At 43.9% G+C, this 27,059-nt stretch overlaps 1 pseudogene across 1 annotated transcript; it reads right to left on the reverse strand.

Moving 5' to 3' along the window:
* Window positions 1-479: 479 nt before the first annotated feature.
* LOC143803669 (barrier-to-autointegration factor-like protein) lies at window positions 480-24,694 on the reverse strand (annotated as a pseudogene). The gene is made up of 3 exons (XR_013220954.1): window positions 24,686-24,694; window positions 24,443-24,575; window positions 480-733 (listed from the first exon to the last, which is right to left on the reverse strand). The product of XR_013220954.1 is annotated as a barrier-to-autointegration factor-like protein (transcript).
* Window positions 24,695-27,059: the final 2,365 nt, after the last annotated feature.

The raw sequence follows: 27,059 nt of genomic DNA on the forward strand, positions 1-27,059 counted from the left end.
CCACAATGGATGGTGAAAAAATAGGAGCTTACATTTATTCTGCCTCCTGTAGCTTGATAAAGGTCTGTTGACCGAAACATCGCTACAGGAGGCAGAATAAATGTAAGCTCCTATTTTTTCACCATCCATTGTGGCGCTGTCTTTTTGTTCTTTACGGTCTCGGTATTGTCCGGGATGGGCTCCCTGGTTTTGGACGTGCGCCCTTGTGTCCGATGAGACCTTCAATCTATATATAAAAGGGTGCGGTTTTGACTTTCTTTTGTTTTGACTCTGAAAACCCACTGAGCAGCAATACACTACCATCACCATATGTGGATATGTTTATACTGCCTATGATATCAAATATATGGACAGTCACACAATCACTTTCTCAGTAGCAACTTTTCATCTATACCTCATACAGCAATTCGGAGTATTAAATAAAGGAATGTACAAGTAGGATGGAGTTTCCAAGTTTGTTAAGTCATTATGGCATTATTTTACATTTTATTTCTTAGAAAACTAGAAACATTTAATTAAATGTGATTACATTGCAGGTAAAAACATCAACATGAACAGACTAGACAAAAGTGCACACACAGCATCACAGGAAAGAAGAACACCATTCCTTCAGACAGGTAGAACACAACTCTGCTTGCCGAGAATTGGCCCCACAGGAATCCTTCAGCCAGTCTTTAAACAGATCATCTACATCTTTCTTTAGAATAAGAAATTGTCCCAGGAGCACATAGGCCTGAAAAATAAAAGTATCCATCTAATGTGTGTTTAAAGAGGTTGTCTGAACATGTAATATAGATTACCTGTGATTAGGAAACCAATACCAGATTGGTGAGGGTCTTACCCAGCACTTATCTGGTTTTCGCTCTGAAAATATAAACATGAACATAGATTCTGGGCAGCGACGAGGTCTAAAAGTATTATACAATGGGGTCCTCCCTATTGGAATCACCTTTGTTAGCCCTTTGCGGGACCTAAATCCATTTATTTTAAAGTAAGCCATTTCATTTTTCCTTGCCAATTTCCAAAAGATATCAAGTTCATATTTTGTGAATCAATGTGGGAAGGAGGTTGTCCAAACTGGGCAGCACCTTATGTGAACACTGAATGGAGCTTAGCTGCACGGCTCTGTTCTGTGTGGTGGAAGCTACTACAGCTCAGCTCCTATTAACTTCAGTAAGAGCTAATTTGCAGTAGCTGGAAGAGGTCGCTGAACATCCAATATACGACACCCAATGAAGCATCATATACAGTCCACCACAGCAAGTTTGCATGCTGCTTACATGACTGCCATGTGGCCAAGATCTTATCCACAGGTCCTGTAATAGATCTTCGAGACAAGAACTCAAACTGCAGTGTCTGCACATGCGCTACTAGAGGCCTGTGAGGAATACAGCAAAGAGGGTAATGTGGCTTCATTCTGTGCTGCAATGTGACAGCGGCTCCAGTGTATACAACAGCAACAATGATGAATTGCACAGGATGAATCTGTAACATACACCGATATACTGAGGCTGCCACCGAGACTGTAAAATTATGCTATGGATAAAGGATAATAACAGATTTACCAAAATAAGGCTGTGCGCACACGTCCGGAATTGCCGCGGAAATTTCCACAGCAATTCTGCAACTGTGCAGCGGGTAAAACACATGCGGAGTTGGCATGTGTTTTCCCGCTAAACACTAGCGTTTTACAAGCGTAATTAGCTTGCAGAATGCTAGCGTTTTCCAAGCATCAATAGTAAAAAGATCTAATGTTAAAAATAATAAAAAAATAATAAATTGTGATATTCTCATCTTCCGGTGTCCCTCGCAGCGTTCCCGCTCCTCGTGATGCTCCTGTTCCTAATAATGCCTAGAGGCAATGACCTCAGATGACGTAGCGGTCTCACGAGACCGCACATCATCACAGGTCATTTCCGCAAAGCATCACTGGGAAGGGAAGAATCACGAGGAGCGAGAACGCTGAGAGGGACGCCGGAAGGAGAGAAATCATGATTTATTTATTTATTTATTTTTAACAATTATATATGGTTCCCAGGGCCTGGAGGAGAGTCTCCTCTCCTCCACCCTGGGAACCAACCGCAAATGATTCGCTTACTTCCCACATGGTGGGCATAGCCACATGCAGAAAGTAAGAGGATCAATGCAATCCTGTGTGTGCGGAATCCCAGCGATTCCGCACAAGGAATTAACATGCTGCTTTTTTTTCTGGAATGAGATTCCGCCGCCGAAAAAAACGCAACATGTGCACAAAAATTGCGGATTGCATTCTAATAGGATGCTTAACCCCTTCATGACCTTGGGATTTTCCGTTTTTCCGTGTTCATTTTTCACTCCCCTCCTTCCCAGAGCCATAACTTTTTTATTTTTTCGTCAATTTGGCCATGTGAGGGCTTATTTTTTGCGGGACGAGTTGTTCTTTTGAACGACATCATTGGTTTTAGCATGTAGTGTACTAGAAAACGGGAAAAAAATTCCAAGTGCAGTGAAATTGCAAAAAAAGTGCAGTCCCACACTTGTTTTTTGTTTGGCTTTTTTGCTAGGTTCACTAAATGCTAAAACTGACCTGCTATCATCATTCTCCAGGTCTGTACGAGTTCATAAATAATAAAAAAGTCTCGCACTCAACTTAAATCTTTTAGATTGACAAATTTAATTGTATTGGAGTAGCACTGGAAACGTTTCAGCTCTTAATGAGCTTTCATCAGTCACTACAGTGTTCAAAATAAAGAATATATACAGTGTGTAAATAAAAATACATAAGGAAACAAAAGTATGTACATAATTTCAAATAATCCAACAATAGCCGAGTGTGCAGAAAACATCATAGATATAGTATTGCAGTGGATACATGCATATACATACTGGCCCGATATATTGTTAACTCAGAGATTACACATACCGTGCTGTGCCTTTCAGTGTGTGTTAATCATATCTTTGGTTAGAATATAGATCCTAAATTGTGCCTGGGAAGAGGACAGAATTTGTGTCATGGTATAGCAGGGGCTATAGGTGTTGTAGCCTAAACAGAATGGAGTGAATACTCACAGTGGATGGCCGCCCCGGGATAGCGTATTGGATATTGCTGGTATGCAAAGTGCATAGGAGCTAGGATTGAAAATAATAGAGAAGCAAGGAGGTTCATGCTAGTTTATAGTATGTTATATAAATTCTATATGCCGTGATCCCCTTCTAAATGTTATTACCTCATTTATATATGTTGTTGGAGGGGGTGGCCTCAATGAGGAGGGCCAGCACTTAGGTAGAGGCTAAGAGGAAAGTAACAAAGAGAATTATTTGGGGATGTGAGGTCACTTGTACATGCTGTGTAACAGCGTATAAGATCATACCTGGAGGAGTGTTGCCAGCACAGAAGTGGGGGCTGGAGGGGAAAGTAATAGAATTCATTAGTTTCAATAAGGCCAAGTATATGTGTGACGCTGGAGTGTGTCCGAACATACCTGGAGGGGAGCCGCCTCGACTTGTGTGTCAGTTATCCTCTCAGACGCGGTGTCCACCGCTAGTCTGTGATGTCTATGGAGTGCGCGCTATTTAAACAACACTCGTGCGTCGGGTTAGGGCGCCGAGACCGGATGTGACGTTCTAGCGTCCGGTCAGGGCGGAAGTACATGGCCGTGCGTTCCACCTTATGGATATGCGTTCCACTTGGCAGCGCTATAGCGCAGCTTTTAGTAAAAGTGTATTTTAGCAAGTGTGGGCACGATGTAAATAAGAATTATGGCTGTGGGCATGTAATCTGTATGTTTTTTTGAAGAATGTCCTTATTTTTCAGGGGCAGGAGGGGCCTTTGCATAGAAGGAATATGGGGGAGGAGTGTAAGATAAACAGGAGTAGGCATCCACTGGGGTAGATAGATGAGAGAGTACAGGGTGATATACGTACTGTATTAAAAGTGCCTGTGGAATGTTAAACGCCATGTATTGTGCGGTACCTAGTGGTCTATAGAAATGGACATATGATAGTGGTAAGAGTCCGTGACCGAGGTGCCGTTCACATAAAGACACGTATCCGTGGTGAAGGGTGGCACGACAGGTGGTGTTTGCTCTGGTGATCATTCGTGATGTGCCAATCATCATTAGTACAGACGGCTCTAAAAGATAAAATTCTCAGTCAGTATTTTCAAACATATTATACAGGATATTTGTATCAAAGGTACATGGAAATAACAGGCTGATTCGGTATCTAATGCTATGTCATCACATAAAAGCCGACAATTCATATTCCCTATTCAGTCCTTTAGGTGATAATGTGTCCAACATGTGGATCCAGTATGCCTCACGTTTTTTGAGCATGAGTATTCTGTTGCCCCCCCTGCGTTGTTTGGGGACTTGTTCCAGAACCTGAAATCTCAATTGTGCGATGCTGTGTTTCAATGCGTGGAAATGATGGGGTAGTGGTAGCAAGAGGTTATTGCAGCGGATAGTTGATTTATGTTTAGACACTCGGTCCCTGATCGGCTGTGATGTTTCCCCCACATATAGTAGTCCGCATGGGCACTTTATCACATAGGCAGAATTACACGTGAAGTATCCTCTGATTTTAAATTCTTTCCCAGAGTGTGGGTGTCTAACAACATTGCCTCTCTGGACATTGTTGCATTGGACACAATGCAAACAAGGGAAAGTGCCATCCCTTGGTGTGTCTAGGAAGCCTTGCCTTGTGATGGTGTTTGTGCCAACATCTGCTTTCACTAAGTTATCCCGTAGGCTGGGGGCTCTTTTGAAGCACGGAAGGAAGGGGTTTTGAAACTCCTTGACACTCGGGTAGGCACTGGAGAGGATTGCCCAGTTACCGCGGATGGCCCTATGTAATCTGTACATGAAGGGATGAAACGAATGTACGAAAGGGATTCGTGACGTGGTGTCTGTCCTGGGTCTATTAGTGGTGATCCTAGATTCCTCAAGGAGGGATGGCGGGTAGCCCCTAGCTATGAATTTTTGGGTCATCTCTTGTGTACGTCGTTCTCTGATGTCTGTGTCGGAAACAATACGTCTTACCCTCTGATATTGTGCCTTAGGTATGGATCTTTTGGTGGATGGGGGGTGGAGACTCTGAAAATGTAGGAGACTGTTGCGGTCTGTGTTTTTGCGATAAAGATCCGTACTTAATAGACCGCTCGAGTCCTTCACCACAAGTGTGTCTAAGAAATTCATGTTCCACAAGTCATAGTTCATGGTGAAAGTGATGCCAGGCCAAGAGGTGTTTAAGAAAGCTAGGAAGGTTTGGAGCGATTCTTCCGAACCCTGCCATATACAAAAAACGTCGTCTATATATCTTTTCCACACAATGACGTTATCTTTGAATAGAGTGCTGAGGTATATGATGCTTTCCTCAAATTGGACCATATACGCATTTGCATATGGGGGTGCTGCGTGTGATCCCATCGCGGTCCCCCGTTTTTGCAGGTAAAAGGTATCTTGGAATAGAAAAAAATTTGATGTAAGGATGATTCTGAGAAGGTCAATGCATAGTGATGTTTGGTCTATGTCTCTATCTGTACTTTCAAATAGGTGACGTACCGAGAGAATACCCTCTTCATGGGGGATGGAGGTGTACAGATCCTTTACATCTAAGGTTACTAAGAGGGCATCCACAGGGATGGTTTTTATCTCACTAATGAGGTGTAGAAAGGAGCCGGTGTCTAACAGAAATGATTTAGACTTTTGTATAAGTGGAGTGAGTATCCGCTCAATGTACTTCGCTAAGGGGGATAGTAGGGAATCTGTAGAGGCCACTATAGGTCTTCCTGGTGGGTTCTCCAGATTCTTGTGAACCTTCGGAAGGGTGTAGAAGACAGGTATGATGGGATTGGAGTTTAGGAGAAAACTACACGTTTTCTGGTCTAAGACACCTAGGTTAGTGTATTTGTGAAGTATGGTCTCAATTTTGTGACGTATGTCAGGTGAGGGATCCCTGTCCAATGCCTGGTAGATGGAGTTGTCACCCAGTTGTCGCATTATCTCAGACAGGTATTTGGTCCTGTCCATGATCACAAGCGCCCCACCCTTATCTGCTGGTTTCATTATAATGGACCTATCTCCCTGAAGATTTCTAAGGGAGTGTCTCTCCTCAATAGTTAGGTTTGGGGGATAAAATAGATTTCCCCTTTCAATATCCTCTTTAAGGGATGTGAATGAGTCCTTAATGAAACCAATAAAGGTTTCGACTGCGTGGGAGCAATGTGGGGGTTTAAAGTGGCTCTTGTTCCGTAAACCCAGACTGGATGCGGACAGTAATTTAGGATTAGGCTCAATAGGAACCATATCTGTAGCATGAGGGGCGGTAGAGAAATGTGCTTTCAATCTAATTAGACGAAAGAATCTCTGCAGATCCATGTCTAAATCGAAGGTGCGGCATCTATATGATGGGCAGAATGATAGTCCTCTTTGTAAAAGTGAATGTTCTGCCACACTAAGGGTACCGTCACACATTGAAATTTCCATCGCTACGGCGTTACGATTCGTGACGTTCTAGCGATATCGTTACGATATCGCAGTGTCTGACATGCTACTGCGATCAGACACCCTGCTGAGAATCGTACGTCGTAGCAGATCGTTTGGAACTTTCTTTCGTCGCTGGATCTCCCGCTGACATCGCTGGATCGTTGTGTGTGACAGCGATCCAGCGATGTGTTCGCTTGTAACCAGGGTAAACATCGGGTAACTAAGCGCAGGGCCGCGCTTAGTAACCCGATGTTTACCCTGGTTACAAGCGTAAACGTAAAAAAACAAACCGTACATACTCACCCGTCGGTGTCCTTCAGGTCCCTTGCCGTCTGCTTCCTGCTCTGAGTGCCGACCGGAAAGTGAGAGCAGATCACAGCGGTGCTGCGCTCTGCTCTCACTGTACGGCTGCACTCAGAGCAGGAAGCAGACGGCAAGGGACCTGAAGGACACCGACGGGTGAGTATGTACGGTTTGTTTTTTTACGTTTACACTGGTAACCAGGGTAAACATCGGGTTACTAAGCGCGGCCCTGCGCTTAGTTACCCGATGTTTACCCTGGTTACCCGGGGACTTCGGCATCGCTCCAGCGCCGTGATTGCAACGTGTGACCGCAGTCTACTACGCTGGAGCGATGATTATACGACGCTGCGACGTCACGAATCGTGCCGTCGCAGCGATGAAAATTTCAATGTGTGACAGTACCCTTAGAGTCCGAGCTGAGATATTAATAACTAAATTGTCCATACCTTCGACCGGGTGGTTCTGTAGGTGTCTTGATTTCTCCTTACGTTTCCGTCCCCGTCTCGTCTTCTTGTAGGATAGCGACGTGGTCCTAAAAAAGGAAGAGTAGATGTAGTGGTAGATGGTCCAGATTCGTGTTCGGACCCCGAGGTAGATGGATCTGAGGATGCTTGACGTGTGTTCATGCGTCGAGGGTTGTCCTGCCATCTGTAGACTTTGTTGTTCTTGTAGTCCTCTGCGTCTCTTGCAAATTTGTTGCGTTTCCTGACCTCAATGTCTCTTTTGTGTCTGGTGATCCGCTCCTGGATTTCGGTCTTGAGGGTGGATAACTCCTCCGGTGTACCTGTCGCAGACAACTGTAATTCAATAGCCTTGATCTTTTCAGTACTGTCAGTTATGGCGCGTTGGAGGTGTTCTACTGTTAGGGTGATAAGATCTAGGGAACACTTATTTAAGATGTGCTCAAATCTAGTACAGAAGTCAGGTGAGTCTTTAAACAGTGTGGGGCGCAGAGGAACCCGTAGTCCTCTTGGGATTCTTTGTACTTTTATATATTCTGACAGAGTGGCACAATGAAGTTCCAAGTTGGTTTGGGATCTAAGTTCACGTTCCAAATCACGCCCACAAATTTCTCGTGGGGGAATTAATAGGAACTCACTAGATAATTGTGATCGGGCAAGGATGTTAGCGGTTTCCTCTGCGTTGTAGGAAAATACAGGAAGGGTGGACATGGCTTGACAGCGTGCAGACACGTATGGGTAGACTATATATATATGTAAACGCCGTGTGCACAGCTGTATTTCTGGTGCAGAGACTAGGTTCCCAAACCATATAGTAAATAATAAAAAAAGCTTATTAGCTTTCTTAAACACCTCTTGGCCTGGCATCACTTTCACCATGAACTATGACTTGTGGAACATGAATTTCTTAGACACACTTGTGGTGAAGGACTCGAGCGGTCTATTAAGTACGGATCTTTATCGCAAAAACACAGACCGCAACAGTCTCCTACATTTTCAGAGTCTCCACCCCCCATCCACCAAAAGATCCATACCTAAGGCACAATATCAGAGGGTAAGACGTATTGTTTCCGACACAGACATCAGAGAACGACGTACACAAGAGATGACCCAAAAATTCATAGCTAGGGGCTACCCGCCATCCCTCCTTGAGGAATCTAGGATCACCACTAATAGACCCAGGACAGACACCACGTCACGAATCCCTTTCGTACATTCGTTTCATCCCTTCATGTACAGATTACATAGGGCCATCCGCGGTAACTGGGCAATCCTCTCCAGTGCCTACCCGAGTGTCAAGGAGTTTCAAAACCCCTTCCTTCCGTGCTTCAAAAGAGCCCCCAGCCTACGGGATAACTTAGTGAAAGCAGATGTTGGCACAAACACCATCACAAGGCAAGGCTTCCTAGACACACCAAGGGATGGCACTTTCCCTTGTTTGCATTGTGTCCAATGCAACAATGTCCAGAGAGGCAATGTTGTTAGACACCCACACTCTGGGAAAGAATTTAAAATCAGAGGATACTTCACGTGTAATTCTGCCTATGTGATATATGTGATAAAGTGCCCATGCGGACTACTATATGTGGGGGAAACATCACAGCCGATCAGGGACCGAGTGTCTAAACATAAATCAACTATCCGCTGCAATAACCTCTTGCTACCACTACCCCATCATTTCCACGCATTGAAACACAGCATCGCACAATTGAGATTTCAGGTTCTGGAACAAGTCCCCAAACAACGCAGGGGGGGCAACAGAATACTCATGCTCAAAAAACGTGAGGCATACTGGATCCACATGTTGGACACATTATCACCTAAAGGACTGAATAGGGAATATGAATTGTCGGCTTTTATGTGATGACATAGCATTTGATACCGAATCAGCCTGTTATTTCCATGTACCTTTGATACAAATATCCTGTATAATATGTTTGAAAATACTGATTGAGAATTTTATCTTTTAGAGCCGTCTGTACTAATGATGATTGGCACATCACGAATGATCACCAGAGCAAACACCACCTGTCGTGCCACCCTTCACCACGGATACGTGTCTTTATGTGAACGGCACCTCGGTCACGGACTCTTACCACTATCATATGTCCATTTCTATAGACCACTAGGTACCGCACAATACATGGCGTTTAACATTCCACAGGCACTTTTAATACAGTACGTATATCACCCTGTACTCTCTCATCTATCTACCCCAGTGGATGCCTACTCCTGTTTATCTTACACTCCTCCCCCATATTCCTTCTATGCAAAGGCCCCTCCTGCCCCTGAAAAATAAGGACATTCTTCAAAAAAACATACAGATTACATGCCCACAGCCATAATTCTTATTTACATCGTGCCCACACTTGCTAAAATACACTTTTACTAAAAGCTGCGCTATAGCGCTGCCAAGTGGAACGCATATCCATAAGGTGGAACGCACGGCCATGTACTTCCGCCCTGACCGGACGCTAGAACGTCACATCCGGTCTCGGCGCCCTAACCCGACGCACGAGTGTTGTTTAAATAGCGCGCACTCCATAGACATCACAGACTAGCGGTGGACACCGCGTCTGAGAGGATAACTGACACACAAGTCGAGGCGGCTCCCCTCCAGGTATGTTCGGACACACTCCAGCGTCACACATATACTTGGCCTTATTGAAACTAATGAATTCTATTACTTTCCCCTCCAGCCCCCACTTCTGTGCTGGCAACACTCCTCCAGGTATGATCTTATACGCTGTTACACAGCATGTACAAGTGACCTCACATCCCCAAATAATTCTCTTTGTTACTTTCCTCTTAGCCTCTACCTAAGTGCTGGCCCTCCTCATTGAGGCCACCCCCTCCAACAACATATATAAATGAGGTAATAACATTTAGAAGGGGATCACGGCATATAGAATTTATATAACATACTATAAACTAGCATGAACCTCCTTGCTTCTCTATTATTTTCAATCCTAGCTCCTATGCACTTTGCATACCAGCAATATCCAATACGCTATCCCGGGGCGGCCATCCACTGTGAGTATTCACTCCATTCTGTTTAGGCTACAACACCTATAGCCCCTGCTATACCATGACACAAATTCTGTCCTCTTCCCAGGCACAATTTAGGATCTATATTCTAACCAAAGATATGATTAACACACACTGAAAGGCACAGCACGGTATGTGTAATCTCTGAGTTAACAATATATCGGGCCAGTATGTATATGCATGTATCCACTGCAATACTATATCTATGATGTTTTCTGCACACTCGGCTATTGTTGGATTATTTGAAATTATGTACATACTTTTGTTTCCTTATGTATTTTTATTTACACACTGTATATATTCTTTATTTTGAACACTGTAGTGACTGATGAAAGCTCATTAAGAGCTGAAACGTTTCCAGTGCTACTCCAATACAATTAAATTTGTCAATCTAAAAGATTTAAGTTGAGTGCGAGACTTTTTTATTATTTACTATATGGTTTGGGAACCTAGTCTCTGCACCAGAAATACAGCTGTGCACACGGCGTTTACATATATGTACGAGTTCATAGACACCCAACATGACTAGGTTATTTTTTACCTAAGTGGTGAAAAAAAATTCCAGTTTGCTTAAAAAAAAAAAAAAAAAAAAAAAAAATCGCGCCATTTTCCGATACTCGTAGCGTCTCCATTTTTCATGATCTGGGGTCGGGTGAGGGCTTATTTTTTGCGTGCCGAGCTGACGTTTTTAATGATAGCATTTTGGTGCAGATACATTCTTTTGATCGCCCGATAATGCATTTTAATGCAATGTCACGGCGACCAAAAAAATGTAATTCTGGTGTTTCGAATTTTTTTCTCGCTACGCCTTTTAGCGATCAGGTTAATGCTTTCTTTTATTGATAGATCGGGCGATTCTGAACACGGCGATACCAAATATGTGTAGGTTTGATTTCTTTTTTATTGATTTATTTTGATTGAGGCGAAAGGGGGGTGATTTAAACTTTTATATTTTTTTCACATTTTTTTTTCCTTTTTTTTTTTTTACTTTTGCCATGCTTCAATAGCCTCTGCTACATAGCAGCGACCTGCTGTTCGCTGCTATGTAACAGAAAATCAGGTGTGCTGTGAGCGCCGACCACAGGGTGGCGCTCACAGCTGCCGGGGATCAGTGCCGGGTCTCAAGGACCTCTATGGTTACTATTCTGAAGCATCGCCGACCTCCGATCATGTGACGGGGGTCGGCGATGCCATCATTTCCGGCCACCCAGCCGGATGCGGTAGTTAAATGCCGCTGTCTGCGTTTGACAGCGGCATTTAACTAGTTAATAGGCGCGGGCAGATCGCGATTCTGCCCGCGCCTATTACGGGCACATGTCAGCTGTTTAAAACAGCTGACATGTCCCGGCTTTGATGCGGGCTCACCGCCGGAGCCCTGCATCAAAGCGGGGCTTCTGACCTCGGACGTACTATCCCGTCCGAGGTCAGAAAGGGGTTAATGTATGCTTTTTTTCACGGTTTTATTGCGTTTTTATAGTGAAAAAACAAGAAAAATCCTGAACGTGTGCACATCGCCTTAGAATATGTGCCCACAATCCAGAATATCAGCGTTTTGGATGCAGCTCACCTGCGCTTACAAGGACAGTGGATGGGTTTTTAAGAAATCCCATCCTCTGCTTCTATTTGACGCTGTGTAAACTCCTGTGGTGTGGGTTTACGAGCCGCAGCATGTCAATTACCTGCACCGTAGACGCCAGTCTCTATACTGCATAGCCATTCATTGGATGTGGTAAATCCACCAGGTTCAATGAACACATGCAGATTTACCTGCATGATTAGAACGCAGCATTTTGAATGCACTGAAAGCATTAAGCTACTTACGGGTAGCGGCATTTTTCGGAGGCCCATGACAGCACTACGAGAGAGGGGATCCGCCCTTAAGGAACAGGAAACCTACAGATACAAAAGGGCGGCACCTCTCCCATGCATCAGTTGTATTTCAGAGCCTTGAGAGGACTACCGTGGTTAGTGGCATACAAATATACATTATATACATTTTGAAACAGAAATATTTTATTAACTTATAACTAGACACCATACACGAGATCTACATATCACACTATATACATATCAGGAAGTGCAACCCCCAAGTGAATAGGGCGGGAACTAAGGGTGCTGTCATGGGCCTCCGAAAAATGCCGCTACCCGTAAGTAGCTTAATGCTTTATTCGGACTCCCATGACAGCACTACGAGAGATTTACAGAGATGTAAGCTACCTTAGGGAGGGACTATAGTCTGCAGCACCCTTAACCCGAAGGTGAGATCAGAGGAGGACCCCAAATCCAACCGATAGTGCTTAAAGAACGTGGAAGGGGATGACCAAGTGGCCGCCTTACATATTTGTTCCACCGACACTCCAGATCTTTCTGCCCAGGATGACGCCATGGCTCGGGTGGAATGTGCCTTTAGATTCTGCGGAGCTGGCCCCCCACCCGCTGTATAAGCCAGAGAGATAGTTTCCCTAATCCATTTAGCCAGTAAATATTTTGACACTCTACATCCTTTCTTTGGACCTTGGAAGGAAAGAAGCAGTGCCTCATCCTTCTTCCAACTATCGGTGACTGAAATATACTGTAGGAGAGATCTCCTAACGTCTAGCGTATGAAGCTCCTGCTCTTTAGGATTAGATGGATTAGGAACAAAAGATGGTAAAACTATTTCCTGCGACCTATGAAACCGTGTTGCTACCTTCGGCAGATATGCTGGGTCTGGTCTAAGGACTACTCTGTCAGACAGGAACTCTGTATATGGGGGAAGCCTGGAAAGTGCCTGGATATCCCCTACCCTGCGAGCTGAGGTTATGGCAATAAGGAAGGCTGTTTTAAGTGTCAACATTTTAATCGAGGCCTCGTGTAGAGGTTCAAAGGGGGGTTTTGTTAGTGAGGATAGAACTAAATTTAAATCCCACGGAACCGATCTATCTTTATACACTGGTCTAGTTCTACAGACCGCCTTCATAAACCTCGCTATCCAATAGTTGTTAGCTATATTACAGGAAAACAGGGCACCCAGAGCTGAGACCTGTACTCTAAGGGTACTAGTAGAGAGTTTTAGCTCAAACCCCTTCTGCAGAAACTCTAAGATTTGTTGTATCGGCACCCCTTCTTGGATGTTAAACTTTGAAACGGTCAAGAACTTCCACCAGGTCCTAGAGTAGATTTTGGTAGTTATTTGTTTCCTACTCTTTAGGAGCGTTTCTACCAAGTTCGGGGAGAAGCCTTTATCTACTAACAGTGACCGTTCAACCTCCACGCCGTTAAATGGAGCGCTGCCACTTGTGGATGGGAGATTGGTCCCTGAGAAAGTAAATTCGGGATCTCCGGCAGTACCCAGGGATCTGCTACAGACATTGTCCTGAGCCAGGCAAACCAGGTTCTTCTGGGCCAAAAGGGGGCAATAAGGATGACTTTTGCTCGATCTTCCCTGATTTTTCTCACCACTAGAGGTATCAGATTCAGTGGTGGGAAGGCATAAGCCAGTGGAAAATCCCATTTTATTAGAAATGCGTCCACCGCCAGGGGATTCTCTCTGGGATTCAGAGAGCAAAAAAGTTTTACTTTTCTGTTGCCTCTGGTGGCGAACAGATCCACCACTGGTTGACCCCATCTGTGGATGATACGGTTGAAAATGCCATCGTTGAGAGACCACTCTCCTTGCTTTAACGTGTTTCGACTTAGGAAATCTGCTGTTATATTTTCCTTTCCTTTGATGTGGAGAGCTGTCAAAGATTGAAAATTGAGCTCTGCCACCTGGAACAAGCGATCTGTGATCTGCATTAAAGTCTCGGAACGTGTTCCCCCTTGCCGGTTTATGTAGGCGACTGCAACTCTGTTGTCCGACAGAATTCTGACGTGCTGGCCCTGCAGATATATGAGGAATTTTTTAACAGCCAATTCAATTGCTAACAATTCCCTTTGATTGGATGAAAATGTTGTGAAGGGTTCCCATTGACCCTGGACCACCATGTCCCTCATATAGGCTCCCCATCCCGAAGAGCTGGCATCTGTGGTTATCACCTGGGTGACATTCACTATCCAGGGTACCCCTGCTGATAAATTTTGTTTGTCTAACCATCACCTAAGGGAATTCAGTGTTATTGGCTCCAACGTTAATCTCCCATTTAACACACCATTTAAGGCCCTGTCATGGAATAAAACGTCTTTTTGCAGGGATCTGGTGTGGAACTGAGCCCACTTAACAGCTGGGATGCAAGATGTGAGTGACCCTAGTAGGGACATTGCTTGCCTAAGTGTCATGGAGGGTGTTTTAATTGCTTTTAGCACATAACTTTGAATTAACTCTATTTTTTCTATAGGGAGAAGGCACTGCTGCGTTACTGAATTCAATATTAACCCAAGGAATTTTTGCATATTTAGAGGCTGTAACTTAGATTTTTCGAAGTTTATGATCCAACCCAGATGTTCAAGTTTAGCTTTAGTAATCACCCATTGTGACATACAGTGATCTACTGAGTTCCCGACAATGAGGAAATCGTCTAAGTAGGGGATAATAAGGACATTTGATTCCCTTAAATGCGCCATGACTTCCGCGATTATTTTAGTGAACACTCTAGGAGCAGAAGTTATCCCGAAGGGGAGTGCCCTGAACTGAAAATGTTGAATCCTTCTCTCCATTATCAGTGCTACTCTCAGGTATTGTTGGAAATCAGCATGAATGGGTACATGATAGTAGGCATCTTTCAAATCCACTACTACCATAAAACTGTTTTCAAAGAGCATTTTTATTGTCGAATTGATGGACTCCATTTTGAAAGTATGCTTTACCAAAAACTTATTAAGACCCTTAAGATTAATAATGGTCCTGTAAGTGTTATCTGGTTTTTGGATTAGGAAAAGGGGAGAGTAAAACCCTTTCCCTGCCTGAGAATATGGTACTTCCACCAAGACATTTTTAGAACAAAGAGTCCTCACTTCCTCTTCCAAGGCAATTTGTTCAGTGGGAGATGAGCGCCAAGGTGTTAATTTGAACTTGTCCCGCGGAGTATGAACAAATTCAAGTTTGAGACCATGGGAAACAGTGTCTTTTATCCAAACGCTGTTTGTGATTTCCGACCATTCTGCCGAGAAATGCAACAGTCTCCCTCCCACCGGGATTGCTAGTCATTGATCTTGTTTTTTGCTTTCCGTCGGGTTACGGCGAAACATGAGACCTGTACCTCGTTTTCGCTTATCATCCCATCTGGATCGATCTCTGCCCGGTGAGAAGGCGCGTTTCCCTCCCCGATTGAACCTTTCCTTGTTGAAGGGATGACGGTATGCATTAAACATATTGGGAAACTTTTTCTTATCGTCTCCTGCCTTCTCCAGGAGTTCATCCAGGGTAGGCCCGAATAAATACTCGCCTTTACAAGGGATAGCGCAGAGTTTTGCTTTAGCCTGCATATCCCCAGGCCAGCATTTCAACCATAGGGCTCTCCTTGCAGCATTAGAAAGCCCTGCTGCTCTAGCTGCCAACTTAACAGAGTCAATTGAAGCGTCCGATAAAAAAGCTGCCCCCTCCTGGATTACCGGCAATGCTGCTAGAATAGAGTCTCTGGAGGCCCCCTGTTTTAATTGGGTCTCTAACTGGTCCAGCCAAACCATCATCGACCTTGCCGTGCAGGTTGACGCCACCGCAGGTCTTAGGGTATGTATCCACGTTCAGGATTGCATCAGGATTTGGTCAGGATTTTTCATCAGTATTTGTAAGCCAAAACCAGGAATGGGTGATAAATGCAGAAGTGGTGCATATGTTTCTGTTATACTTTTCCTCTAATTGTTCCACTCCTGGTTTTGGCTTACAAATACTGATGAAAAATCCTGACCAAATCCTGATGCAATCCTGAACGTGGACACATACCCTTAAGGAGCCGGCTGCCATTTCCCAGGTCCCCTTTAGGAAGGTATCCACTTTCCTATCTAGGGGGTCCTTAAGCGTTCCCATACCTTCAAACGGGAGAGAGGAACGCTTTGCTACCTTGGCAATTGCCGCATCCAGTTTCGGGGCCTTTTCCCAGTTACCCACTGCTGGGTCATCAAAAGGGTATCTACGCTTTTGCGCAGGTGGTAAGGAGCCTTTCCTTTCTGGTTTTCTCCACTCCCTGTTGATAAGTTCCTGTATCTTTTCATTCAGGGGAAAAACTCTGCGCTTTCTCTGTTCTAAGCCGCTGAACATCATTTGTTCTTTAGAGAGTTGAGGCTTGGGTTCTACTATACCCATTGTGCCTCTGATTGCCTTTATTAATTTGTCTACTCTCTCCAAGGGTAAGCAAAACCAAGCAGCGTCTTCTTCCGAGGAGGAGGATGATGCTGCTGAATCGTCCGATTCTTCGCTTTCCTTATCCACAGATGAATCAGACGTCAACTGAGCTCTCTGCTTAGAGCCTCCTGTCTGTGAAAGGTTCTTAATGGACTGTCTGACCTCCATTCTAACCATCTCCTTTAGACTGGCCGCAATAGAAGAGGATTCTTCCGCTACCTAAGGGGATAAGTAAGGCAGACTAGTGTATAAGAACTACATGCCATACCCCCTCCCCTCCTTCCAGGACCTCACCGTCTGCTGGATACAGGGGTCACATAGTTTTTTAGGGTGTGAGTCGGGCAAGGGAACCCCGCAGATGGCACACTCCCTATGCTTCGTCTTACTGACATTTTTCCTTCCCTGCATAAAACATATGAGGGGACACTAGTCACTAAGTGAACTTTCTCGGAGATCACTTACCAGTGGCTGCCCACACCCAGAGAGATACCGAAGTACGAGGGGGATTCTTCTTGGCTGACACTCCAGACCCCTGTCTGGAGGAGCTTCTGCGGCCTGAACTATCGCTCCTTTTTTCGTGTTCCTTCTCCTTAGGCTTCTGGGATGCTTCTTCCAGCAGTACAATCTGCTGATCCTGATCAGACTCCATCTTCAGTAAACTAGAATCAGAAGCCAGGAACACGCCGCTGGAGCTTCCTTATAAAGGCCCCTCCTTCGGACAGCACACTTTGCTCAGCGTTCAAAAATGATTTCCCCGCCTTTCCGCAGCTGTGGGGGACCCTCCGGCGTTCTGAGGGAGAGCGGCATGAAACCCCGGTGGGCGCCGCCATCTTGGAGCCCCCGCGCATGCGCAGGAGCTCCGCGACCCGGAAGTCGTCGTCGGCTCCGCCTACCGACGTCACCACAGCTTACAGCGCTTCCTGTCAGCGCTGCAGCCATCGTGGGACGCCGAGGCCGGCCAGCTGAACTCTAGTCGGCGCCTCCAGGACACTGCCACCGCCCCCACACGCAGGGAGACCCACAGCACACGAGGGGACTTATACTTACCATACGCTGGCACCTGGAGACCGGACACCCCCTGGCGACCGCTCCTTGCTGTTTTAGTCACTGCCGTGCCGCCCTGCCAGGGCCACCGTGACCACATCAGGTACTCGCACCGGCCGAGGTAGGAGACCCCCTCGCTACCGGATTCGGTCCGGCCGGCCTGGAAACCCGTAGAAAAACTTCTGTAGGAATCCAGTCCCTTCAGGAACAGGAAACCAACTGATGCATGGGAGAGGTGCCGCCCTTTTGTATCTGTAGGTTTCCTGTTCCTTAAGGGCGGATCCCCTCTCTCGTAGTGCTGTCATGGGAGTCCGAATAAAATACGCTGCGTGCAAAGCACTGCTATATTCTTATCGTGGGCACATAGCCTTAGTGCAAAGGAATCCTTGTAAGGAATCTGTCAGCAGAGTCTTGCCATTTAATCCGAGAGTAGCATAATGTAGAATAAGTGATCCTGATTCCAGGGATGTATCACTTATTAGACTGTATGCTTGAGTTTCAATACCATCAGAATTTAATCAGCCAGAGTATCATTGCCTGACCAGGTCTCATGTGCACATCCAGCTAATCTGTGTAACCTCACCCCCAGGACTGATTAGCAGCTTGGTGACAAGTCGCTGTACACAGGAAGCTGACAGTCAGGGGTGTGGGTAGGGTTAGACAGTCCAGAAGTCTTCCCTTTGCTACTTCTACATCACAAAAACAAACAAACACAACAACAACAAAAAACAAAAAAAAAAACACGTATTCTATAAAAAAAACACTACACCAAGAAGCCCAGCACGTGATACACCCCTGCAATCAGGCTTTCTTGCCCTATATTAGGATGTTCTCAGGTTACCAAGCAAAAACTTCCTGACAGTCGCTTGAAAGAAATTTCAATAGGATCAACCCTCCTAAGCCAGCTACATGAGTATGCAGGTCATAGGAATTAAATGATACCTTAATATCGGTGATCTAATAGATCATTCCATAGAAATTCATGTTTTTGCTATATGGAAAAGAGTTAAACTATAGGCCGGACACAGCTCTGCATCAGAATCTTCCTCTAGAAGTTACAGTATTTTTAATAAAAGAGGTGTTACTAGTTTGAGACACAACAGTACACTAGAACTGAACGGTCTCCATATAAACACATTTGCTGCAGCTCTCACAGCTCTGCAACCCCATCTGCCTGTGAGCTGGAAGCTGAGAGGAACCTGCAGATGTGTCAGGTATAAATACACATGGCTCTGCAGTGAGATCAGAGAGCAGCCATTACACTTCACACTGGTAATGACTCCTTTCATTTAAAGAAATCTTTCGAAGCAGATCCTCATGCAGATCAGTGTATGGCCCATAAACTTGAACAGCTCTTTTACATACAAGAAAAATCTGCATTTTTACTTTTAAGAATTCATTATACAATGATAAACATATATGAGAGTGTGGTACAATAACCATGGTGAAACAATCAGGGTCATATAAATAAATCAGTAAGTCATTTTAAGTAGTTCACACTGGAGTGTCCAAGGTCATGGAGAGAATTAGTGCAACAGACATAAAAAAGAGGAGTATATATTAAAAAAAAAACGTAGGATGTAATCTAGCTCTGCATTAAAGGACCATACAGTGGGAGGGGAAAATTGCAGAGAAGGGAAAGGGTGTAAGAAAGTTTAAGAAACCGGGCATTAGGGAAATTGAGGGATAGACTGTGCGATTTGACATGACAGAGGAGAGGCTGGGGAATAGCAGGGGACAGGTGGATTAGTCGGGCTGCAGAATTTAGGATAGATTGGAGGGGTGTGAGAGTGTTAGAGGGGAGGCCACAAAGTAGGAGGTTGCAGTAGTCGAGGTGGGAGATGATGAGGGCATGCACCAGAGTTTTTGCAGATTCTACTGTAGGTTGAGGAATGTACAGATTCGGAAAAAAATTTTTTAGTTAAAGTCGGCAGGAAGTGGAAAGGGCCTGGATAGGTTGTTTGAAGGAGAGATCAGAGTCAAGGATTACCCCGAGGCAGCGAGCTTATGGGACTGGGGAGAGTGGGCAGCCATTTACTTTAATGGATAGGTCTGTTGGGGGGAATCGAGTGAGATTGGGGAAAGATGATGAATTCTGTTTTGTCCATATTAAGTTTTAGAAATCTAGCGCAGAAGGAGGATGAAATAGCAGACATATTGTGGGATTCTGGTTAGTAGGGAGGTGATATCTTGTCCAGAGAGGTAGATCTGGGTGTCAGATGAGAGGGTCTGTAGTAATAGGGAGTGGTGCACTGTGTCAAAGTCAGAGGACAGTAGTGTCGCTTGGCTTTGGCAGTTAATAGGTCATTGGTGACTTGTTTTTTGGGCAGTTTCAGTGGATTGACGAGGTCGGAAACCAGATTGTAAGCGGTCTAATGAGGGAGCAGGAAGAGGTGGGAGGACAGTTCAAAATGGACATGAAAATAATATCCTCCTCCTCCTTTTTAGGCATGTAGTGTTTTGAAGGACGAGATAAGTCTTCAGCTCCAGGAAAAGCATGTTTGATAAGTCTTAGGTCTTGTAAAGTTGTTTCCATCTCCCAAAACTAATAATTCAAGGCAGAACCAGAAAATATGGGAAAGCATACCTCCGTGGGAGTTGCATCTCCAGCATAGATTAGTTTAGATAAACCTAAATGGTGTAACAGCCCAGGGGTTCTATACCAACTGGACAGTATTGTGTAGTAATTTTCTTAAAGGGGTATGAATCTGGAGAAGACATGCAAATTAGACAGAATGGACTTTATGTCAGAATCAGAGTGCGATATTCACTTTTCTCCATCAAAGAAGGAAAGTTAGTTTATTGGATGTGTTGGGGAGATTAGATAATTATATTGTGGACATATCTGGTGACTGGAAGGGTAGTTTAGAGACCAGATCAAGCCAGGTCCATTCTCTGAGTGCAGAAAATTTTCACTTTAACCCCTTAGTGACAGAGCCAATTTTAACTTTTTTTTAATTTAAATCTGACCCAAGGTGCCAGAACAGCAGAAAAACTGACCCAGTTGTAGAAATCGCTCCTCTCAGTGAATTCATCTATGGCTGCAGTGACCATTTTGGAACATCCAGGCCAGGCTTTTTTTACCTGGAGAATTGCCAATCTGCAGGCCTAGTGCCCATAAATTGTGCCTTCATACAGTGTAGAGCTCCCATTGTTGCCAGCTTGTGCTTCTGCTGACACATACCATGTAAATTGATAAGTACCTTCACTCTACTACAATAATGCCAAACATGTGGCCACTTACTGTGGTTTAGGCACAGTGGGGCGTCTGAATTTGGGAGCACAGAATTCACTGGATTTTATTTGAGAGGGTGGGAGCCATGTCACTTTTCCAGAGTCTTTGTTCTACTAGTAATGAGGGAACCTCCTATAGTTTGTGACAGATGACTGTTATGAACTGGTGGTTTAGGAGCAACATGGGACGTGCTCTGGAGGAGGTGGTATCTGTACTGACCGCAGTTCCTGAGCTTATCACAACACTAGAAGTAGCCGTGGGATGTTCCTGTCACTCCCTAGACACCTCGTCACAGCAGGAGGACTAACTACCCCTAAAGATAGAAACAGGAAAGCTATCTTGCCTCAGAGAAAATTCCCAAAGGACAGACAGCCCCCCACAAATATTGACTGTGAGTGGAGAGGGAAATGACATACACAGAATGAAACTAGGATATAGCAAAGGAGGCCAATCTAGCTAGATAGATAGATAGATAGATAGATAGATAGATAGATAGATAGATAGATAGAACAGGACAGAATGCTGTGCGGTCAGTATTAAAAACTAGAAAAATCCACCACAGGAGTTTACAAAAATCTCCACACCTGACTAAAGGTGCGGAGGGTAAATCTGCTTCCCAGAGCTTCCAGCTTAACTGAATAAATCCATACTGACAAGATGGACTAGAAAAAAAAAACATAGAATGTGCTGAACGATTAAGTCCACAACAAGTGGAAAGCAAAAGAACAAAGCAAGGACTTATCTTTGCTGAACTGGTCAGAATATCAGAGAAATCCAAGAGAGATGTGAATCCAAGCAGGAACCATTGACAACTGGCACTAGCTGAAGGATAGAGCCAGGATAAATAGCCGAGCCAGAATAGACGATCAGTGGAAGCAGCTGCTGACTGCTAAGGCCATGTTCACACTTTGCGGTGTGCTCTGCAGGTTTATCCCGCAGCGGAATTGATAAATCTGCAGGGCAAAACCGCTGCGGTTATCCCTGCAGATTTATCGCGGTTTGTTCCGCGGTTTCCGCTGCGGGATTACTCCTGTACTATTGATGCTGCATATGCAGCAATATGCAGCATCAATAGTAATGATAAAAATAATAAAAATTGGTTATACTCACCCCCTCTGATGTCCGGATCTCCTGGGCGCTGCACCCGGCGGTCCGGTTCCAAAGATGCTGTGCCGAGAAGGACCTTCGTGACGTCACGGTCATGTGACTGCGGCGTCATCACGGTCATGTGACCGCGACGTCACCACAGGTCCTGCTCGCACAGCAAACCGAAGACCGGACGGCCGCGGGCAGCGCTGAGAGGTGAGTATAACATCATTTTTTATTTTAATTCTTTTTTTTTTTTTTACACTATTTATGCTTCCCAGGGCCTGGAGGAGAGTCTCCTCTCCTCCACTCCGGGTACCACCCGCACATTATCCGCTTACTTCCCGCAACGTGGGCACAGCCCCATGCGGGAAGTAAGCGGTTCAATGCATTTCTATGGGTGCAGAATCGCTGCAATTCTGCACAAAGAAGTGACATGCTGCGGGTTTTAAACTGCTGCGTTTCTGCGCGGTTTTTCCCGCAGCATGTGCACAGCGGTTTGCGGTTTCCATAGGGTTTACATGTTAATGTAAACGCTATGGAAACTGCTGCGGACCCGCAGAATCAAAATAACCGCAGATCCGCGGTAAAAACCGCAAAGTGTGAACATGGCCTAAATCCAAGGAGCAGCAGTTCCACTTAAATCCACCGGAGGGAGCCCAAGAGCAGAACTCACAAAAGTGCCACTTACAACCACCGGAGGGAGCCCAAGAGCGGAATTCACAACAATGACGGACCCGAGTGAGATCTGACTTATGTGGGATAAATTTGGGTTTTTATTGGCAACATTTTGGGTGATAATATATTTTTTTTATCTCTTCCAGTATAGCTGGGATCACATTCTTGTGTTCTATGTTGAGCACTTACATTGGGGTTTCCATGCAAATCCCACAAAAATGCGATTCAGATGGAACTCCCGATGATAGCACTCTAATGAGGCAGATGGAGTCACTTTGGTGTTTGTTCCAGTAGTATCCATCTTTTTAGGTGTGCACAGAACTGTGGTCAAACACACTCCTGTGTTAAAAAGACGCCAAAAATGATAGGACACTGCCAGAACGGACCAGACAGAGACCAAAGTGGCTCCATGTGCCGTGTAATTAAGTGGTTCTGTTAGGGGTTTCATCTGAATCACATTTTTTTGGAATTTACACAGAAATCCTGATGTAGGTACTCAGAGCACAGGATATATGTGGGCCGAACCTCGTTTTTGATTTTTCAGAGGCACAATGAACAAAGACTGCAGTACAAGAATAGTTATTTTTAGTTTTGCACAGTTCACTGTGCGGCATAAGTGATAGGACGGCTTTAATTTTCTGGTTGATGCAATTACAGTGATACCAGATTTATTTTGTCCTCACACAGTAGAAATGCTTTTTTTTATAGTTATTTTGTCGCCATATTCTGAGAGCTGTAACTTATTTTTTGGCATACAGCTGTATGAGGGCCTATTTTTTGTGTGACCAAGTGATGATTTTTTTGGTACCATTTTGGGATAAATAACGTTTGATTGTATTTTATTTCAATTTTTTTTAGAATCAGAATGAACCAAAAAACACAACAAATTGCTGTTTTTCTTTTTGTGGCCCTCACCATGTGGTAAATGTGAGAAGACTGATGTATTCTTCGGCTCAGTACAATTATAGCAATAAAAGATTTTTCTCTTTACTTTTTACTCTTTGCAACTTTTGCAGACTAGAAATAATATTTTACAAAAATTAATTTGTTTTTGCATCGCCATATTCTGAGAGCTGTAACTTTTCTATTTTTTGCTGACAGCCATATTAGGCCTTGTTTTTTGTGGGATGGTTTGGCGGTTCCATTTATACCATTTTTTTCCACGCATTTTTTCCACGTCTAATTGATTTTTATTCAATTTTTTTGTGCGTCAATATGAAATAGCAACATTTTCTGTGTTTTTTTATGGTGTTCACCGTACGGAATAAATAACGTGCCACTTTTATAGATCATGTCACTCTTGATGCGGTGATACCAATTGTATTTTTTTTTTCCATTTTAACGAAAACGCTCTTTAGTTGCTAAACTGCTTTTTCTGCCTTTTTTTTTTTTTAAACACATTTTATCTAATTTTTTTTTTCACTTTTTCCACTTAGTCCCACTGTGGGACATGTATAATTTTTACTGATTGGTGGTCTCACACCGCAGTACATGCAGGGTCCAGCCTGACTTTAGGAGGCCTTTTAACCCCTCAGATACCGTTGTTGCAATTTACAGTATTTAAGAGGTTTTAATGCACATTGGCAGTAGTTCATGGGTTAAAGAGGTTTAAGATATGGGCTTCAAGCGATTCTTCTAGCCAGAAGAAATGTGGATTTTTTCTGACAAAAAAAAAAAAATCTATCAGTTCAGATATCAAGGCATGATTTTATTCAGCCTTCTCTGTCCTGTATGCGCATATAGACGGCAGAGTTGATCCTACTGACAGATCCCCTTTAACTCTACACTTAAACTGAGAAAAGTAGTAAATATGACCAATTTGGGTTAAATTGGCACAGATTACTCCAATAAACATTTCTATTACCTTATCGAAGCCTAAACCTTCTAATTTGCCACCAAGAACTTCTCCAATACCAGCCAAAGCAGTAATTGGCTTTTCACCCATGTCTCAAGTCTCGGTGCTTCTGTGACGTGTGACAAAAAAAACAAAGCGACAACTTTTACTCAGATTTACCAAAACTTAAAACCAGATATTCACAAACAATGGCTAAGATAGTGGTGAACAGGCAAATACTTTTTGTAAAGCATGTATTAACCCCTTCCTTACATAAGACATACTGGTACCTCCTACGATATGCGAGTAGCACGAGTTCAGGAGCAGGGCAGGCACCATACACTGTGGGTGCTAACTTTACAGCCAGCACCTGCCTCTAGTGACAATGATGGGAGATGGCAGCATTTATGCGATTAAACGGGCGCAATTGGGCCATCATTTAAAGAATAATGTTTTAACTTTTATTCCATAAATCAACAGTACACATGAAAATAAGCAACTTTGCAATATTTTAAAGAACCCTGCTCCTTTCTCCTCCTAGAGACTGATAATTCTCAAATTTTGTAATTCTGGGATATATATATATACTAGCTGTACTACCCGGCTTCGCCCGGGTTAATGACTGCTGTTAGCAAAATAGAATGTGTTAACAAAAATTTATTCTGCACACAAAAACCACAAAACAAATAGATAGAAATGTAATTATTAAAAGGCAAAAACTAAGCAAATAGAAGCATTTCACAACATATATTAGCTTTGTTATACTGAGAATGTCTTTGTTGCCTATATTAACCAATCAGAGCTCAGGTTAATTAACTGTAGCAAAATAGAAGCTGAGCTGTGATTGGTTGCTATTGGCAGCCTGATAAATCCCCAGCCAACAGGAAGCCCTCCCCCCTGGCAGTACATATTAGCTCACACATACACATAATAGACAGGTCATGTGACTGACAGCTGCCGTATTTCCTATATGGTACATTTGTTGCTCTTGTAGTTTGCTTATTAATCAGATTTTTATTTTTGAAGGACAATACCAGACTTGTGTGTGTTTTAGGGCGAGTTTTATGTGTCAAGTTGTGTGTGTTGAGTTGCGTGTGGCGACATGCATGTAGCGACTTTTGTGAGATGAGTTTTGTGTGGCGACATGCGTGTAGCAACATTTTGTGTGTTGAGTTGCATGTGACAGGTTAGTGTAGCAAGTTGTGTGCAGCAAGATTTGTGCATGGCGAGTTTTGCGCGTGGCGAGTTTTATGTGTGGTGCATTTTGAGTATGTGCAAGTTTTGTGTGAGGCAACTTTTGCATGTGGTGCAACTTTTGTACATGTGGCAATTTTTCTGTGTGTGCAAGTTTTGCATGAGGTGAGTTTTCCATGAGGTGAGTTTTGCACGTGTGGCGAGTTTTGCGTGAGCCTAGTTTTGCATATGGCGAGTTTTGCATGTAGCGAGTTTTGAGTGGTGACTTTTGTGTTTCGACTTTTATGTGGCGAGGTTGGTGTGTGTGTGTGGTGAAATGTGTGCTGAGGGTGGTATATGTGTTCAAGCACGTGGTAGTGTGTGGCGCATTTTGTGTTTGTGTTCATATCCCCGTGTGTGGTGAGTATCCCATGTCGGGGCCCCACCTTAGCAACTGTACGGTATATACTCTTTGTCGCCATCGCTCTCATTCTTTAAGTCCTCATTGTTCACATCTGGCAGCTGTCAATTTTCCTCCAACACTTTTCCCTTCACTTTTTCCCCATTATGTAGATAGGAGCAAAATTGTTTGGTGAATTGGAACGCGCGGGGTTAAAATTTCACCTCACAACATAGCCTATGACGCTCTCGGGGTCCAGACGTGTGACTGTGCAAAATTTTGTGGCTGTAGCTGCGACGGTACAGATGCCAATCCCGGACATACACACATACATACATACACACATTCAGCTTTATATATTAGATATACCTGTATGTAATCTCCTGTATATAGTATATACCTGTGTGTCATCTCACCTATATATAGTATATATCTGTGTGTCATCTCCTGTATATAGTATATACCTGTATGTCATCTCCTCCTATACATAGCATATACCTGTGTCATCTCCTCCTGTATATACTATATACCTGTAGGTAATCTGCTCCTGTATATAGTATATACCTGTGTGTCATCTCCTCCTGTATATAGTATATACCTGTATGTCATCTCCTCCTGTATGTAGTATGTACCTGTATGTCATCTCCTCCTCTATATAGTATATACCTGTGTGTCATCTCTCCTGTATATAGTATATATCTGTGTGTCATCTCCTCCTGTATATAGTATATACCTGTGTGTCATCTCCCCTGTAAATAGTATATACCTGTGTGTCATCTCCTGTATATAGTATATAGCTGTATGCCATCTCCTCCTGTATTAGCCCTCGTTCACACGTTATTTGGTCAGTATTTTTACCTCAGTATTTGTAAGCTAAAATGGCAGCCTGATAAATCCCCAGCCAACAGTAAGCCCACCCCCTGGCAGTATATATTAGCTCACACATACACATAATAGACTGGTCATGTGACTGACAGCTGCCGGATTCCTATATGGTACATTTGTTGCTCTTGTAGTTTGTCTGCTTATTAATCAGATTTTTATTTTTGAAGGATACCAGACTTGTATGTGTTT

The sequence above is a fragment of the Ranitomeya variabilis genome, chromosome 2, assembly GCF_051348905.1.
Source record: "Ranitomeya variabilis isolate aRanVar5 chromosome 2, aRanVar5.hap1, whole genome shotgun sequence".
In the NCBI taxonomy this organism is placed as follows: domain Eukaryota; kingdom Metazoa; phylum Chordata; class Amphibia; order Anura; family Dendrobatidae; genus Ranitomeya; species Ranitomeya variabilis.